Genomic DNA, 18,149 nt, shown 5'->3' on the forward strand with positions numbered 1-18,149 from the left:
AGAGCTCTGGCCCAAGGCCAGCTGCCCTGGGTTCTGCCTCTGCCTCTTTCTTTAATCATCTTTATCACCTGTGTCTCATCCACCTGTGGATACGCTCAGTGAAGTGTAGGCTTTTGCGGTGGGGAGGCAAGAGAGCCCTCAAGCCCTCTGTACCCTGAGATTCTCCTCCCTTCCTCTCTCCAGGCCTCAGTCCCTCGCTCTACAACACAAAGAGCCGAGCCTGGGCAGGCCTTTCCAGGATCTGCACTCTCAAAGGGTTTTATAGCACTCTGGGTCAGCTTGCATTGTATCCAAAGGGACCAGTGTAAAGATTTGTGAAGGTCTAGGGAGATGACGAAGGAGGCAAATAGCCAGCGAGGTAGGGAAAATCTGCTTTTGATCAGCACCTCAGCACTTTGGGGGTTCAGGTTCGGGGGAGGTCAGAGGGTCTGGGGAAGGGACCGATGAGCCATCTGCCTGGAGAGTCCTGCCCAGTAGTCCGGATCAGCCCGCTGAGTCGCTCACTTGGCAGGGGCAGAAATGACCCTGCTTTTAAGCCGGTTTCTGGGGGGTAGTGGGACTAAGCGTGGGAACGCCAATTCTCTCATGACATCTGCAGTCTACTGATCTCAAGTATGTCTCGCAGCACCCGGACTCTCCCGGTATTTCCACCTCCAGGGTTCCACCTCCTGCCCTCGCCACGGTCACTTCCGGAGGACCCAACCAATCAGCCAGCAGGCACATGTTTATCCAGCCTAGCTCTAGCCTTACACTTCTCCTTACCCATGTTTCTAAAAAGGTGCCTGTGCTATTGACCGTCCCAATAGCCAGCTCTGAAGTTGGAAGCAGGATTTTTCCATGGCCACCCCCAGACATAGCAAGTCACCCTATGACACGCAGGCTAACCCTGGGAAGGCATGCTTAGCACCTCTGCTCGTTTAGTCTTTTCTGGCCCGAACTCTGACAAGCTTAACCATTTCTAAAGCAATGCCTCACACATAGGTGACCAATTGGCTTATCATCCTGACAAGGATTCTTCTGTGAGTGAAAGCAGGTGCTGTTAATCAACACACCGGAACCACAAGCTCCTTGGAGCTATCCCACGTGAACTAGGACAAAGGGCCAAGACGCTTAAACATATCTGCAAAGGAAGGTCTCTGATAACTTCATCACTAGCCCAGGCCAGGAACAGATGGTTTGTTTGTCCGGATTGTCACATAGACCTGGGAGCACTCGGCATTAAGCTGGTGAGGGTTAGTCATGCTCAGTGTCCTGCAATGTCCCAGGACACAAGGTGTTGGCTGGCCCCAAACAGCCCAAATTTCTCCACTGAGAAATATTGATATGGCAAGATAATTGTAATTACAGTGATGAGGTGGGGAGGCAAGAGGGCCCTCAAACCCTCTGTACCCCAAGATTCTCCTCCCTTCCTTTCTCCAGGCCTCAGATGACAATATCAAATGATTCCAAGCCAGTCAAGGGTGACAGGGTATGCCCCTCCTTAAGATTAAACCCAAGAATTCAAGTTGAAGTCTTTAAAACACTGCCAAAATCCCAGCATGGTAGCACACACCCATAATCCCAGTATTTGGGAGGCTGAGATAGGAGGACCACAGGTTCCAGAACAGCTTCAGCAAGTAGTAAGACTCTCATCAACCTAGCGAGACCCTGTTTCAAAATAAAAATAACATAGGGCTGGAGGTGTAGCTTTTGGAAGCAGAATGTCCCCGGGATAAGTCTCCAGCACCACACACACAAAAAAAATAAATAAATAAAAAATAAATAAAACAGACTCAAACATATTAGTAATAAATAAAACACTCCATAACAGCCTTTGAGCCCCAGATTATGGCCTTTTGATAAAGGTTTGCTGGTCAGAAAAGATATTTATGCGACATTAAGTGAAAAAGAAAAACATGACTGCATTTTACAGATATATAAAATCAGGCATATACATAAAGAAACAGAATCCATCTGTGTGTGTAGACACACCACACGTACACACGCGTGGTGTGTCTACACAAATTCTGAAAGAATATGGGATGAGATTTGGGGTGACAAAAAGAGACCGTAGCCCAAAAGCTTGCGTTTTCCCCTTAATGTTCTCAAGCCACAAGGAAATACGAGCCTGCTCAGCAGATATTGGCAACGGCTCACCATGGCAGCCCCTAGGAATAGTCTATGAAAAGAAACAGTGACCACAACTCGGGTCCCCACCTCTGATTGGCATCACATCCCAAGCAAGTTTTTCTAACCTTCAGTCAGGCCTCTGATGGGTGTCAACCCACAGCCCCAGCTCTGCACGCAGGTCCGCAGGAACTGGAGCCCTGGGGCGGGATGGGTGCGGACTGGGCGGGGGAAGGGAGGAAACTGCTAGCAAAGGGGCGAACCACGCTCCACTCGCCTGTTCTGCATGGAAAACACGTGTGCGGGCCACCTAGAGAATCATGTCCGGGCTCAAAATAACAGGAAGAAGTTCACTAAATACTATACCGCCAGCACAGAGAGTGGGGGAAGGTTTGTCAAGCATATGGGCCTGTTGTGATGGGTTATCAGCTACGTCTTTAGAGTCAGAACCCACTGGAAGGCTTGTGATTTGTGAAGCAAACTTATTAGTCTTAGGCCTCCTCTGGTGGCTCTCATATGGTATGGGGTGTGTGTGTGTGTGTGTGTGTGTGTGTGTGTGTGTGTGTGTGTGTGTTTACTGGGCGTTCTACTTCCAAGCTACACTCTCAGGCCCCTTTTTGTTTTCGAAACAGGGTCTCAGTAAGTTGCTGAAGCTGGCCTTGAAGCTCATCAGAGCCAAGCATTGGCGCTGAAGCCGCCGGCCTTGTGAGCTCTGCTAATGGTTAGGGTTTCCTGCTGGTGGAAGAGGACTAGAGGGAGTTAACGCCTGGAATTGGAGCAGTACGTGTTTATATCATCTGGATGCTCTGTCGCTCAGGAGGTGATTGGTAGTGATCCCGTGGAGAGGCCAGGTGGCCTGGACTTGGGTGCTGGTGGTGAGTATGAGTTGAAGGTGATCGGTATTTGTGATAAGTACTTAAGAGATAAGACTGGCAGAGACTGTAGATGGGTTGGCTGTGGAGGCTGAAGGCAGAGGATGCCAGGTTGACATTTCCAGCTCAGGTGACTGGTACAATCACTAACCTGTAGGTAATGATGGTGGATGTGACCCAGGTGAGCTGGAGGTACCCGTGGGACTTCTAGCGGGGAATGTTGAGGGGGCAGCTGCATACATCAGAACCGAGCTCAAGACCAGCATGAAACCGAGGGAAGTCCAACTGTAGACTCACCTGGGGGCTATGGAGAATGGAGAAGAAGAGAGTCCGGCCTCCCCGGGTGAAACATGGGCTCGCACGGTTGCCTCAACAAGACCCTGGAGCACACTGCATATGGCTCCTTTCTTCCTGTCAAAGACGTCGTCCCAGCCTTCAGAGTGGTGTTCCAGGGAAGTCCTGCTGCTTCCCCCCAGGGCTGAGCAATACCAGCTTCTTAAGGATGGTAAAGAGGCACACATTGGCTCTCTGGAGGGGCAATTTACAGTCGCCACGACCAGCTGTCGTCAAACCTGGCCATGGCTTCCCACCTCATCCCCAGCAATTACCTCCCTGCTGATGGTGCGCACTTCGATATAAATTGTTCACCAATAAACATGTCCCTTAAGAGCCTTATTTATCTTTTAGAAGCTTCGTGAAATAATCACACAGATTCATCATGCCATATGCTGCCCTCCAGCTTTCTAGGGGCTTCCCCATTAACTTTAATAGGGAAGGTTGTTAGGTGTCTTCCCCCTCCTCCTGCGGCATAGATCAAGGCTAGTGTATGGCCAATAAAAGACATATTTTTCAACAGATCATGTCTGCCCACCTCTTCAGTGACAGTAAGAATGTCTCCTCCCAGGAGGGTGCTTACATTTATCTTCTCTGCAGTGGAACAATGTCCCCCGGTGGACAACGCTTGGTCCTCAGACCCCTGATCTCAATACATGTTGATCTTATGGTAGGAAAATCTTTCCTGATTAATACACTTGTGTTCTTTCTTCTCCTCCTCACCTAATGTGTTTTTCTACTGACTGTTACCAGTATACATCTATTTCACTATTTCCAATCAAATCGCGTTCAGCCTTCAGTAGTTGGTCTTGGACCTTCTATATTGTGTGCCACCAAAAGTGTGTGTGTGTGTGTGTGTGTGTGTGTGTGTGTGTGAGAGAGAGAGAGAGAGAGAGAGAGAGGAGAAAGGGAGAGAGAGATAGAAATGGGGGAGGGGAGAGAGAGAAGAGAAGAGAAAGAGAGAGAGAGAGAGAGAGAGAGAGAGAGAGAGAGAGAGAGAGAGAGAGAGAGAGGAGAGAGGGAGAGAGGTGCTGGGGATGGAACCCAGGGCCGTTCTACCTCCAAGCTACACCCCAGCTCTATTTTATTTAATTTATTTATTTATTTATTTTTGCAGGTCTGGGGATGGACCCCAGGGGCATTTAATCTCCAAGCTACACCTCTTGCCCTATTTTGTATTCTTTATTTTGATATCTCACTGAGTTGCAGAGGGCCTCACTAAGTAGCTGAGGCTGTCCCCAAACCTCAATTCTCTGGTCTCAGCCTCCCGAATGCTGGGATTACAAGCGTGCGGCACCACACCCGGCTATTTTATTTTTATTTTGAAACAGGGTCATGCTAGGTTGATGGGAGTCTTGCTACTTACTGAGGCTGTTCTCAAACCTGCAATCCTCCTGTTTCAGCCTCCCAAGTATTGGGATTACAGGTGTGCGCCACCACGTCCAGCCACCAAAAGCTTCTGATCTTTCAGGCTGCCTTCCTTGCTAAAATATGCCACGTTCTACTCTCCAATCTGGGGCTGGTTTGGATATCTGTGAGTTTGTTTTGGAACTGACTTTTGTATTAGTGTAAAGTTTAAGCTGCTGTAATAATAATTAAAAAAAAAAAGACTCCCAGGAAACCTTGGCTTAAAAATAAAGTTTTGTATTTTTTTCTCTGATGTAACTAACAGTTTTAGGGTGAGAGGACTAACTTTGCTCCCCACGGTCACCCCAGGGCCTTGGTTCTCTGCGATTGCTCCATAGTCTTCAGTTACATGGTCAAAGCCAGGTCAAAGGTGCCTCTGGTGTCTGTGTTTGAGCAGATGATGTAAGAAAAAGGAACTCCAGAAAAATGGCCTTTCTGCCATGTGACAACTACCCGGAGCTGATCACTTCTGCTCACCTTCCCATGGCCCACACTTGGCCCCAGAGATGCATCTAGCCACCTCGTGCCAGTTAAACTGTACTGCTCTGTATGGGGAGTGGGGAGCGTGGAGTCAGGTAGCCACCCAGCTCTTCCCCACACAATTGTACTTTGTTACCTTCTGGAAAAATCATTAAGAATCCAACATGGAGCCAGGCGTGACGGTGCACACTTGTAACCCCAGTACTTGGGAAGTTGAGACAGAGGATCGCAGGTTCACAGCCAGCCTCAGCTATTTAGTGAGGCCCTCTGCAACTTAGGCTCTGTTTCAAAATAAAGAAATGAAATAGGGCTGAGAGTGTAACTTAGAGGTAAAATGTCCCTGGGTTTAATCCCCAGTGCCATTAAAAAAAAAAAAAAAAAGAATCCAACATGGATAAAAGGGAATCTATCTTGTTGGGATCACACCTTTGTAGGAACATAAAGTATAAACCAAGGAGCCTTTGTGCCTCAAGTCTTCCAGAGGGAAACATTTTCTTTGGTTCACATAAGGATGTAGTAGACGGGGCCTCTTTTACATAGCATATCTTATCTCTCACAAAATACCCCGGGTTGCTCCTTGACTGTGCATTCAGAATCAATCTATTTCTCACCCTCTCCACCCTCAATCTAAGTGACGCCAACTTTCCCGGCTGATGGCAGTAGCCTTCTCATGATTGGAATTCTGCCACCCTACGACTCTGCTTTCAACACGGCCGTCAGAGGGTTCCTCTTATGACACAACTCAGAATCTGCCTTGAAGCTTGAAACCCTCCCGCGGCCTGTTGATGGCCCCCGTCTCTCAGTGAAATGTGAGCCAGGGAGACACGGGCAGAGACCATATCTCCAGTGCCGTATCTCTACCACCCAGAGTATCTTGGGCACTTGGCAACGTTTGTCGAAATGAATGAGGGAATGAAATGGCAAATGCTGTAGACAATGCCCAGAAGGGAAAACACATCAATCAGACCTGTGGAGATAGCCTTCTCCGCTAGAGCCTGCCCAGTAGGAGAGAGAACACTGACAGTATGGACCAGAAAGTAGCTCCTGCAGTGCAGCTATGAGGAGCTGGCCAGCCCGGCCACGGCTTGAAGAACCTGGAAGAGAATCAGACCTAGCAGGGGTCAGAGATGGGCAGGAAGATTCCAGTTGGATTTAAGAATCAGTGAAAATAGATTTAGGATGAAGTGGGGGTTTGTGGGGAGTTCCTAGAAAGTTAAGGCTGGCAGAGTATGGTGGACTGGTGGGTGTTTCTCGCCTTCAGGGTCAGAGAGAGGGAAGATGTTAATAATCCAAGAATTGCAATTAAAGCAGATGCAGTGTCCTGTTTCCCTGTTTTCATGACAACAATAATATATGTCTCAGATTTTGTTTTGTTTTGTTTTGTGTGGTGTTAGGGATTGAATTGAGGGCCATTCTACCTCTGAGCTACACCCCCCAGCCCTATTTTATTTTTTTATTTAGAAGGAGGGTCTTGATAGGTCACTGAGAATTTCTCTTAAATTGCTAAGACTGGCCTCAAAACGGTGATCCTTCTGTCTCAGCCTCCCAAATACTGAGATGACAGGCATGCACCACCATGCCCGGGCTAGTAATACACATCTTAATGGTAACAAACAATGTGTTACGTGTGGTAACAATCACATGTAGCTATTGGCACCCAGAGCGCCATCCTTTTGGAAGGTGAAATATATTAAGACCAATCCTTTGAAAGGTCTGCATTTTGTACCTCTCAGCTTAGTAAGCCTGTCTCTTCTTTTTATCCAAAGGAAGAAGTTAATAGAAGAAACAAATTATAGATACCAAGACATCACAGAGCACACTCACCATCATAGCCCAAAGTAGAACACAATCTACATGTGTATTAATAGGGCTCGAATAAGTAAGTGGTGTTGGTAGAGAAACTCCATGACCCCAAGAATCATTGGGAAGCCCACAGGGAATACTACTGACGCTCACGCCGTAATGTTGGGTGAAAACCCAGGCTAGGAGCTGTAGACTCCCGGTTGACATCTTCAACAGCATAGCTGAGGCTAAAGGCAAAGCTGCACAATTATCTGTGTCTGTGGGAAGGTGCTGTTCTTTTCCTGAAATCAGCTTTAATTGCTAAGGTCTGAATATTAGGCCTTTGATAATAGAAAACTATGTTTAAAATAAAATAGGGCTGGGGACAGAGCTCAGAGGTAGAATGCCCCTGGGTTCAATTCCCAGTGCTGAAAAAAATGACCCCCCTAAGAAAATTATTTTTACATGAAAACAGAGGTCCAAGAGAAGACATACCCTCTCTTGGTGGCTGGTGCCCCAGGAAGTTGACCAGTATTAGGGACTAGTGGAGAACATGAGAACCCAGGCCTCCACAGGGCACCGTCCAGCTGGCCACAGTGGACATTGGATCTCTTCTACCCCATCTGGGGCAGAAAATCACCGGGACATTGGGCGTGGTCACACCACACTCACTGCCACAAATGAATGTGGCTTTAGATTCTGAAACTCACCAGCATACTTCCTGCCTTCCAGACCAAACAGGGAGTAGCAGCTGAAGAACCTTCTGCAACCTTCTGCTCCCAGAGCCTGGGCTGCCAGGGGAGAGCGATTATTCAACTAGTCTCTGAGCCTGCCAGCACTTTATTCACAGAACAGCCAGAGGACAGGTGCACAAGAAGAATTGTTCCTTCCTTTCCCAACTTGTCTTTTTTTTTTTTTTTTTTTTTTGGTGGTACTAGGGGTGGAACCAGGGGCTTTTCTATCTCCGGGCTACACTCCCAGACCTATTTTATACTTTATTTGGAAACAGGGTCTCACTAAGTTGATGAGGGCCTCACTAAGTAGCTGAGGCTGGCTTCAAACCTGTATGATCCTCCTGTCTCAGCCTCCCAAACGCTGGGATTACAAGCATGCACCACCACGCCCGGCTCTCCAACTTGTCTATTTTGATAGCTCACGTTTCCCTACTCCTCCATGCCCAGGGATCAGAGCCGCATAATCTCACAGAGACATTACTTGTCCAGGTCAGATCATCAGTTCCCCTGACTCTAGACAAAGCTAACATTTAAAATCCCCCCAGTAAGAGTGGTTGCCAGCCCTAGCCTGAATCCTATGCAGATAAATATTCTCCAACCTATTGCAGCTCTTCCCATCAGGGAGAGCATCCCACAGCTTAACCCACCAGCAAGTCTTTCTCTTGTGACCCTCCGCTACATGGCAGCAAAGTTACAGCCTCCCGCCCTCCCATCTTCTAGGAGCATCTCAGAAATCTTAGCACCATCGCCACCACTGAATGTATTGGGTCCTTCTGTTGTGCCAGGACACCATTCATCTTTTTGTCTAATCCATGTAAACTTCTCAACAGTTCTATGTAGCAGGCACTGTTATTACCTCCATTCTGGAGAGGAGAAAACTGGGAGAAAGCAAAGCTAAGCTTCTCACCAGGGCCACACGGAAAGTGGCAGGACTTGAACACTAGAGTCTAACTCCAGGACTGCCCGTAATCCCCTGTGCCCCCTGCTTTCCTCTACACAATACACAGCACTCACAGTGGAAGAGCTTCCCACAGCCAATCTGCTTTCAAAATCATTTCTGATTTGCCAGGAATTTACTTAACACAAACATAAATTCACCCCCAAGACCTGGCTCGTGTTAAAAAGCTTCTTAACAATAGCCCCAACCTGAAGATGTTTCCTTCAGAACAAGTCTCCTATCCAGCCCTGTGCTCTGGGAAGGAAGGGGTGGGTCTCAATCTAAAAAAGAAGTTTGACCAAACTTTCAGGCCTAAGTCACTCTGCCCTGGGCCTATTGATTTTTAAAAGATGGTTTTTACTGATTTGGACACAGCATTTCCTAGCATGCTGACTTCCAAATCCTCTCTACACATTAGGATTTGGGTTTAAAGCCTCAAGGAAAGCAATAGGAATGGGTGGGAGGAAGAGAGACAAAGAGAGGCAGAGAGAGAAAGACAAAAAGAGAGGCAAGAGAGCAGGAAAGAACAGAGATGGAAGACCCCTACCTGCAGGAGCAAGGTGGGCACGGGTGGTCTAAATGAGGCTGGAGGTCCATGAGAGGCAGGGAGGCTGATGCAGCTCAAGACTAGAGAGCTATTGGCATGTTCTGGGCTCCTCGAGATTCCTAGTGGGCTGGGGTCTTTAGGGAAGGTTGGTTTCCTATAGACCAGCAGGCAGAAAAGACAAAGTCACAGGAGCAAAGCAGGGATCCCAGCGTCAATGTAACGTCATCAATACCCACAGGCTGGTAAGGAAAGAAGCCCAGGCTTATGGCTAGATATAGACGGTCCCCTAAAGGCTCATGTGTTAGTGGTCAGAGTTGATGTAGTTAAGTCATGAGGATTGGAGTCTTGTCGGTGTGAATCCACTGTGATAGTCTTACTGGGCAGCAAAGGTAACTGAAGCAAATGGAGTGTGGCTGGAAAAGGTGGGTTTCTAGGGTGTAGCCTTGGGAACCGTGCTTGTGGCTTTGAAGCCCTGTTTGCCTGCTCTCTTGCGCCCAGTCTCCATGACGTGAGAGCAGAGCATTGCTCTCTCCCTCTCTCTGCTTCCCACCAAGCCTGAGCTCCACAGAGGTGACCCGGCCTAACATGGACTAAAACTCTGAGATCTCCAAAAAGACCGAGCAAATAAATCTTCCATCTAAGTTGAGTGGTTGGTTGTCTTGGATTATAGCAGTGAGAATGTTGGCCGAGATGTCCAATTTCAGTCCTAAAAAAAAAGCTATCACACAACTTCCTGTTCAAAACCCTCTGCTATTCCCTGACGACCTTCAGGATGAAGCCCTGCATCCTCCACGTGGCACCTAAGGCCCTTTGTGATCCTCCCAGCCTCTCTCCAGCCTCTGCTCCCAGGGCCATGACACCCATGGGACTCCTATTCTCCCCTAATGCCCCTTGCTGTAACTTCCACACCTGCATGCATGCTGTACCCTCTTTAGAACACCTGTCTTCCCCTTTCCAATCCCACTGCTTGACTTACAGGTCTGCAAAGCTGCCCCATTCTCTCACCTTCTGCATCCTGCGCCCAGGTACTCAGCCTTTCCTCTGGGTTCCCAAATGCAGTGTCCAGCCCCGTTCACACCTGCTGCATGGCGCCATCTTTGTTGATGGTTGTGCTTGTCTACTTTCCTCTACCATGAGCAGCCAGCCAGCACTCTCTCGTCTTTATCTCTCGCACCCATTCCTGTCTGCTTCCCAGGCTTCTGAGTCAAGTTCTATTAACATGTGGAGAGTTCTGAAGCCCTAGGCTAGGTGCCACTGTGCCTAAGTCATCAGGTGGATGCCACATTAGAGATCAGCAGTCACAAATGCACTTGGAAAGCAAAGCGTTGGGTGCCATGTGCTAGATGGCACCAATGCAGGTGGCCCTGGAGACACACCTGCACAAGGTGTCTGGAGTGGACAGCCAACGAGCTTTGGCTGGAGCGAGGCTTTCTGCTGACCTTGGCTCCTCCTGTCCTACAGCAGATACTGGATTTGCACATGTCATCCCTTCCCAGAAATACAGTAACTGTCAGACCTCAATCATTCATGGGAAGACTCCTTTTTTAGGATAAAGACTAGTCTGATTTTTATTTAAGGAACAGGGAAGTCGGGCATGGTGGTGCATACCTGTAATCCCAGTATTTGGGAGGCTGAGTCAGGAGCAACGCAGGTTTTAGGCCAGCCTCAGCAATTTAGTGAGGCCCTCAGCAACATAGTGAGACTGTGTTTCAAAAAAAAAAAAAAAAAGCAGCATTTGGGAGGCTAAGACAGGAGGATCACGGTTCGTGGACAGCCTCAGCTACTTAGTGAGGCCCTTTGCAATTCAATGAGACCCTGTCTCAAAATAAATAAAAAATAGGGCTGGGTTGTATCTCAGAGGCAGAATGCCCTGGGGTTCCATTCACAGTAATGCAAATAATAATAGTAATAATGATGATGATGATGATGATGATGATGATGATGATGATGGCTGGGGTATAACTTAGAGGTAGAATGCCCCTGTATTCAATCAAGAGGGAAGGGTGGAAAGGAGGGAGGGAGAGAAGAAGGGAATATGGATAGAGGTAGGGAGGGAAGGAAGAACAGAGAGAGGGAGGGAGAGAGGGAGGGAGGGAGGAAAGAGGAAGGAAGGAAGGAAGGAAGGAAATTTTCAAAGTATTAAATGGCCGGGAAGTCCCCACCCCTGCCTGGGCTGTTGACACCCTTCAGCACGCGCTCAATGGCTGGTTCCTGGGAACTTGCACCCTTCCGCCTCTGCAATCACACCAGTGGCTGTGCTTCAGGAAGGCCAGCCTCCAACCTTCAGCCTCCAGCCTCCTCTGCACTCTCTGCTGCCACCATCATTTACTAGACTGTTCAGATCAACCTCCCAGCCACATGACAAAGGACCGTGTTCCCAGCACCAGCAGTTTCTAAGAGGCAGGTCACTTGTCTGCGTCATTGGTCAGCCTGCCATGGTGTACACTGAATGCTGTGCACACTTACTTCCAGGAGAGAGGTGCTGGCTATTCGGATTTCGAAAAGGGTCCTCTTGTGTATTTATTTTAGTGTAGACATAGGATTACCCTGCCTTCTAGTTGAAGAACCTCTCCATCTTGTAACACAGTTTGATGCGGACGCTCCAGAAGAGAAATGGGAACTGGCTTTTTTTCCATCTGGAAATTTACCCAGGACTCCTAGGCCAGCATTCCCCAAAGGCCTTCCTTTCTGGCTTCTGGAAAGCATGGTAGGATGTTCTGAGTAGCAAGGCTGGTGTCCAGAACTAGACTTCGTCCCCTAGGAAGACAGCGTCTGGGTCCAGTACCAAGAGCCCTCCAGCGCCACACCCCAGGCTCGGGTCTGCTCCCCAGGCTTCACCTGGCTTCCGTACGAGTTCCATTTGGAGAGGGGGGACGTTGGAAGAGGTACAGGCTTCTCCTCCCGACCTGCTCTGGCTGCAGGCTGTTCCTCCTCTAGCAAAGCCACCGTTTGCTGGTCCCCACGCAGACTTGGCCCAGAGCCTCAGAGCAGCTCCTACCCGCCGCCCCCGGAGCCTCTGCTGCTGACCCCAGGTATCCTGCCTTCCCAGGGTTCCTGGGACTAGCTGGACCCCCGGCGGGCACCGGGGCTTTGAGTAGACCTTGCCAAGTCTGGTTGAGTCCCCAGAGTGAGAGACAGACCAGCCTAGAGAGACTTCTCTGCTGTTTCTCCAGGAACCAGTCCTCTTGTGGTGCCCAGTTCTGACCTGGGGCTGTTTGTTTGTTTGTTTGTTTGTTTGTTTGTTTGTTTTGTATGTGTGGTACTGACAATTGAACCCTGAAGCATTCTACCTCCAAGATATACCCCCGGCCCGATTTTATTTCTTATTTGGAAACAGGGTCTCGCTAAGTTGCCAAGGCTGGCTTTGAACCTGCAATCCTCCTGTCTCAGCCTCCCAAGTACTGGGATTACACGCATGTGCCACCATGCCGGGCTGACCTGAGGCTATTCTAATGGCCCCTCTTTAAATTGCCCCTGGGATAACAGCCAGTGCTTTGGTGCAGAAGAGATGTAAGCTCTCTGCTGCACCCCAGGACCCAGCCAGACACACCGTGTGTCACACCAAGCTTCCCCTGGGAGAGCCCTGAGCCAGCTCCCTGGTGGAACTGTGGCTGACGGCAGTGGGGACTGGCATCAGGTGCCAGTGGATGGAATGGAAGCCACTGGGCGAGGAATGGGCATCCTAGAAGCTGGAGCACCCAGCTGGGGCTGGGGCTGGGGCTGGGGCTGGGGCTGGGGCTGGGGCTGGGGCCCCTGAAGTGAGCCTGGGTCAGGAGCTGAGGCCTGGCTCTGAGGCAGCTTTGGGGCAAGACAACAGAGACCAGGACCTCAACAAGGGCAGACACTAGCAAGGGTGGGCAGAGCCAAACTGCGGCCTGGCACAGGCGGGGGGAGAGCTCAGAGCCCTGCAGAGACTCCTTAGCTCCTGGAAGGTAAGGGCAGATCACACCTGGAAATGTCCTGGACCCTCAACCATGAAGAAAGAGGGGCTTTGTGTGATTCCAGCCGGCAGAGCGGAGACTCCACCACTGTGGGAGGCACACAGCGACACTTTCTATCCCCACCCAAACTCGCCACGAGGGATTGAGTTCTCCAGGGAGTCTGTGGAGAGGGGGCCTTTCACCCTTGAACACCTCAGACACCCTTTATTGCCTCCTGCTCTTCTAAGGGTTAAAAGTGCCCAGAACCCTCCGAATTTCAGGACAAATATCACCCCATGTGCAAAATTATGCAGTGGGTTTGGGTCCACTTTCTCATCCAGGAAATATCCTCATCAGCATATAATGTTGTTGAGGTCATCACTTATAGCCAAATGAACTCTGTCCCCTAAAAGCATGACCCCCCCCCCCCCGGAAACCCAGACGCATCCAACGCCCCGGGGATGCTGTGACACCACGGCTGGGGATGTTTGAGACGCCTCCTGCTGCAGCCTCCAGAGGCTTTTACAAGGCTCCGGCGAGGGCGCGGGTATCACCATCATAAAACCACACCTTGCTTCCGCTCGGAATGCAATTACGGGATTAGTCAGGACCAGCACCCGACATCTCCATCCAACCGGCGTTCCTGTGTCTCCTTCTGAATGTTCTACAGCTCTACGTTCTGCACTGATGTTTAGGGTCCATTTGGGGTTCATTTTTTCTACAAGTTATAAGACGAAGGTGAACTTTTATTTGTTTATTTATCTATTTTTGCCTCTGGACATTCAGTTGCTCTGCACTATTTTGTTGGAAAGGGCATCTATCTTCCACTGAATTGTCAAAACTCAAGTGTAAGCTGGGTATGATAGCACGCGCCAGCAATCCCTGTACTTGGGAGGTGCGGTACCCAGCCAAGACAGGAGGGTCGCGGGTTTGAGACCAGCCTCAGCAACACAGAGGCTCAACAACCTAGTGAGACCCTGTTTCAAAAATAAAAATAATGCTGGGGGTGTAGCTCAGAGGTACAACACACCTCGGTGTGATTTCCAACGCTACAAAAACAAACAAAAACCTTATCCACACTTGCGTGAGTTTATCCCTGGGGTTCATTCTGTTTCACTGACATTTATCTAGTTCGCCATTGCCATGTAGGCTCACTAGTAAGCTAGATAGTTAGTCTTGGAATTAGAGTCTACGCAAATTTATTTCAAGAAATCAAAGTCTCAAATTGAATTCCTCCCACTTTACTCTCTTTTTTTCAAAATTATTTTATTCTAGTTTCTGTGCCTTTCCATATAAATTTTACAACAATCTTCTATATCTAAAAAAAAAAGGCATGATCCTGGGATTTTTAATAGCAAGTGTATTAAACCCATATATCAATTTGGAGAGAATTGACATTTTTATTGTGTTGATTCTTCCGATCCCAAAACACAGTATCTCTCTCCAATTATTTAGATTTTCCTTTGATTTGTTTTGGTAGCATTTTGTAGTTTTCAGCATACATGCTTTGGACATATTTTATTAGATTTACCCAATCCTGGTTTGCACCTAAGTATTTCACCTTTTGACTAAGTGATTCTAAGTGGTATTCTATTTTAACCTCAATGGCTACATGTACATTGCTAGTATACAACGAATGCAAAGGGTTTTTATGCTGACATTATATCATATGGCCATACTAAACTCAGTCTCTCTCTCCCTCTCTCTCTCTCTCCCCCTCCCCCTCCCCCTCTCCCTCTCCCTTTCTCCCTCCCTCTTTCCAGTAGGTTCCTTGGAGTTTTCTCCACAGACCCATAATTTGTAAGTATAAGCCTGTCCAACTCTTCGTTTTCCATCTCTGTGCCTTTGATTTCCTTCTTGTGCTTTATCAGCTGGATAGACATTCTGAGACATCGTCCCATAATGAGGTAGACACCTCTGCCTTGTTCCGAAACCTAGGGGCAAAACGTTCAGTCTTTGCCAGTAAGCATAAGGTTAATTATAGGATTATAAGATTTTTGCATATGCTCTTTATTGAGTTGAAGAAGTCCCCTCTATTTCTGATTTTTCAAGAGTTCCTTTTAAAAAAAATCATAACTGGGGTATTGAATTTTATCAAATACTTTTTCTGCATTAACTGATATATAATTTTCTTTTTTGGCTTATTAATACAATGGATTACACCCATAGGTTTTTAAATAGTGAATCATCCTTGTACCCTGGGAATAAACTTCATTCCATCTTAGTGTATAATTTTCTTTACATATTAACAAGTTGCATTTGATAGCATTTGGGCACAGATTTTCCATCCATACTCCCGAGGTACGTTGGCCTATGGCTTTTTCTTCTGTGGTAATGTCTCATTCTGGCATCAGACTAATACTAGCCTGGCGAAATGAGTTGGGAAGTGTTCCTCTTCTATTATCTGGAAGGAATTTGTGTAGAATTGGCTTAAATATTTGGTAGGATTCTCCAGCAAAAGCTTCTGGGCCTGGTGATCCTTTTCTGAGAGCTGTTAAATTACAAAACCAAGGTCCTTAGCAGCTAAGGGGCGGCGCAGATCAGCTGGTAAGTGAATGGCCGGTGAGTGGCCGCGGTGTAACATATTTTTCAAGAGAGGCTCTATCTTAAGTCTTCAAAGGTAGTTACGCTGATGTGATCACTATTCATTTTACACACGTACCAAGTAATCACACTCTACCCCAAAATGTGTACAGTCGCAATCATAATTAAAAAACAATAACATGTACAAAAACGTATGAACAGTTCCTTGTGATACTGTCTTCATCGTGTGTGTGTGTGTGTGTGTGTGTGTGTGTGTGTGTGTGTGTGTGTGTGTAGAGATTGAACTCAGGGGCATTCTGCCTCTGAGCCACACTCCCAGCGCTATTTTATTTTTTTATGTTGCTGGGGTCCTCACTGCGCTGCTGAGGCTGGCCTCGAACCTGCCATCCTCTTATCTCAGCCTCTCAAGTACTGATCATAGGTGTGGCTTGCCTTATCATCTCTCTGAGTCTTGAGGGTCTGCAGTGATGTCCCCTGCTTTATTCCTGACCTGGATCTTTAGGGTCCTCTGTGTCTCCTCTCTTCTGTGTCAGCGTGCTAGACCTTTGTCAAATGTATTGACTTTCTCTGCTTCCTTGATTTTCACTGTGGTTCTCTGGCTTAAATCTCATTGACTCCCGCTCTTATCTTTACCATTTCCTTCTTGCTGTGGGTTCATTTTGCTCTGTTGGTGGGAGCCAGACTGTTGACCTGAGACTTTCGCTCTTTTCTCGTGTATTCATTCGGTTCTGTGGATTTCCTCTTCGGCGCTGTGTTAAGCTACGTCCCACGACGATGTGTTGAGTTTCCATCTTCATGCAATTAGACATATTTTCCAATGTTGCCCCGAAGACTCCCTCTTTAACGCGTGGATTATTTAGCTCTGTGGCGCTTAGTTCCCGGTTATTGTCCCGTTACTTATTTCTAGCTCGATTCCACGGGAATCAGAGAACGCGCTCCGAATGATCGCCGTCCTTTTAAAGTTGTTGCAGTTTCGTTAACGGCCCAGGATATGGGCTAGCTTGACCAGTGTTCCCCGGGCATTTGAAAAGAACGTGTATTCTGCCGTGTGCGTCAAGTATTCTATAAACGTCTACGACATCCTGCTGGCTGATTGCGTTGGCATCTGTGAATTGTCTTTATTCATCAGTTGCTATTTTCCTGGTTCTCGGTAGCCCGAGTGACACTGTTTATTGAAACCTGGCCATTTGCATGGGTAGGTCTCTGGTTCTGACGTAAACCTGTTTTAGCTGGCTTTTGTTTGGGGGAGAGGGAGGAGGGCTCATTGCAGCCTGGAAGGGCTGGAAGCCCCCAGCTCCCTAACTGGTCTCCTCTGGCAGCACGTGGGCGGGGTGCTGAGAGCCCTGTGTCAGCCTTGGGAGGGTAGAAGTGTGGCCTCCCCTTTCAGCCTCCTCCAGCATGAGCCGGGGTGGTGCAAGTTTGTGGTATTTGGCTGGAGTCCAGTAGTTAGACTCTAAACTTTTCTGTCTTCCTAGTCCTTTGGTGGAAAGAGGTCAGGTTCAAGCCCGGACGTGGTTGGCGCAGGCCTGTAATCCCAGTACTTGGGAGGCTGGGGCATGAAAAGTACAGGTTTGAGTCCAGCCTCAGCAACTTGGTAAGACCCGGTTTCAAAATAAAAATAAGAAATAAAGGGCTGGGGGTGTAGCTTGGAGATAGAATGACCCTAGGTTCAATCCTCAGAACACACACAAAAAATCATTAGTGATTTTTTTTGTGTGTGTGATACTAGGAATGGAACCCAGGGGCATTCTACCTCCAAGCTACACCCCCAGGCCTATTTTTTATTCTTTATTTTAAAACAGGGTCTCACTGGGTTGCAGAGGGCCTCACTAAGCAGCTGAGGCTGTCCTAGAACCGCAGTCCTCCTGTCTCAGCCTTCCAAATGCTGGGACTACAAGGGTGCACCACCACGCCCGGCTTCCACTAGTGTTTCCGAGTTGCCAACTCCTTCAGCTCCAAGCTTGGGGTGTTTGAGGATTAAAAGAAAACCCAGAAAGCCCACCAACATGTCGTTCCTAGGGTGCTTAGGTCCCTGGCTGGTCTGCCTTCCTCTCTTCACCTTTCAGAGCCTTCTTGTGTTTGTTTCAGAGAGAATGTCCAGGGTTTTAAACTATGCTTACTGGGAAATAAAAATATTTCGACTTCATCTTTCCAGAGGCAGAAGTCCAATGAAACATATTTCATCAGTTTTCTTCCCATTTTTTCTATGTCTTTTCTTTCTATACAATCCTGCTTTTTTTTTAACCTGCATTATAATAAAAATATGACTTTAATGGCTGAGGAATATTCTATCATATTGATATCAAGTACTTGCTTAGCCATTTTCTTCTTAACTGCTTGAACGGCTTCCAACATTTTACTGTGTATCTCCCTTGCCCTTCTCTTAATAAACATGTGGCTCGTTTCCAAGACTCTACTGATGTAAATATCCCTGTAATCCACATCGCCGCGCGTAAAATTTTATTTCTTTATTTGGAACTAATTTTC

Source organism: Muscardinus avellanarius (genome assembly GCF_963383645.1).
Source record: "Muscardinus avellanarius genome assembly, chromosome: 18".
Lineage (NCBI taxonomy): Eukaryota > Metazoa > Chordata > Mammalia > Rodentia > Gliridae > Muscardinus > Muscardinus avellanarius.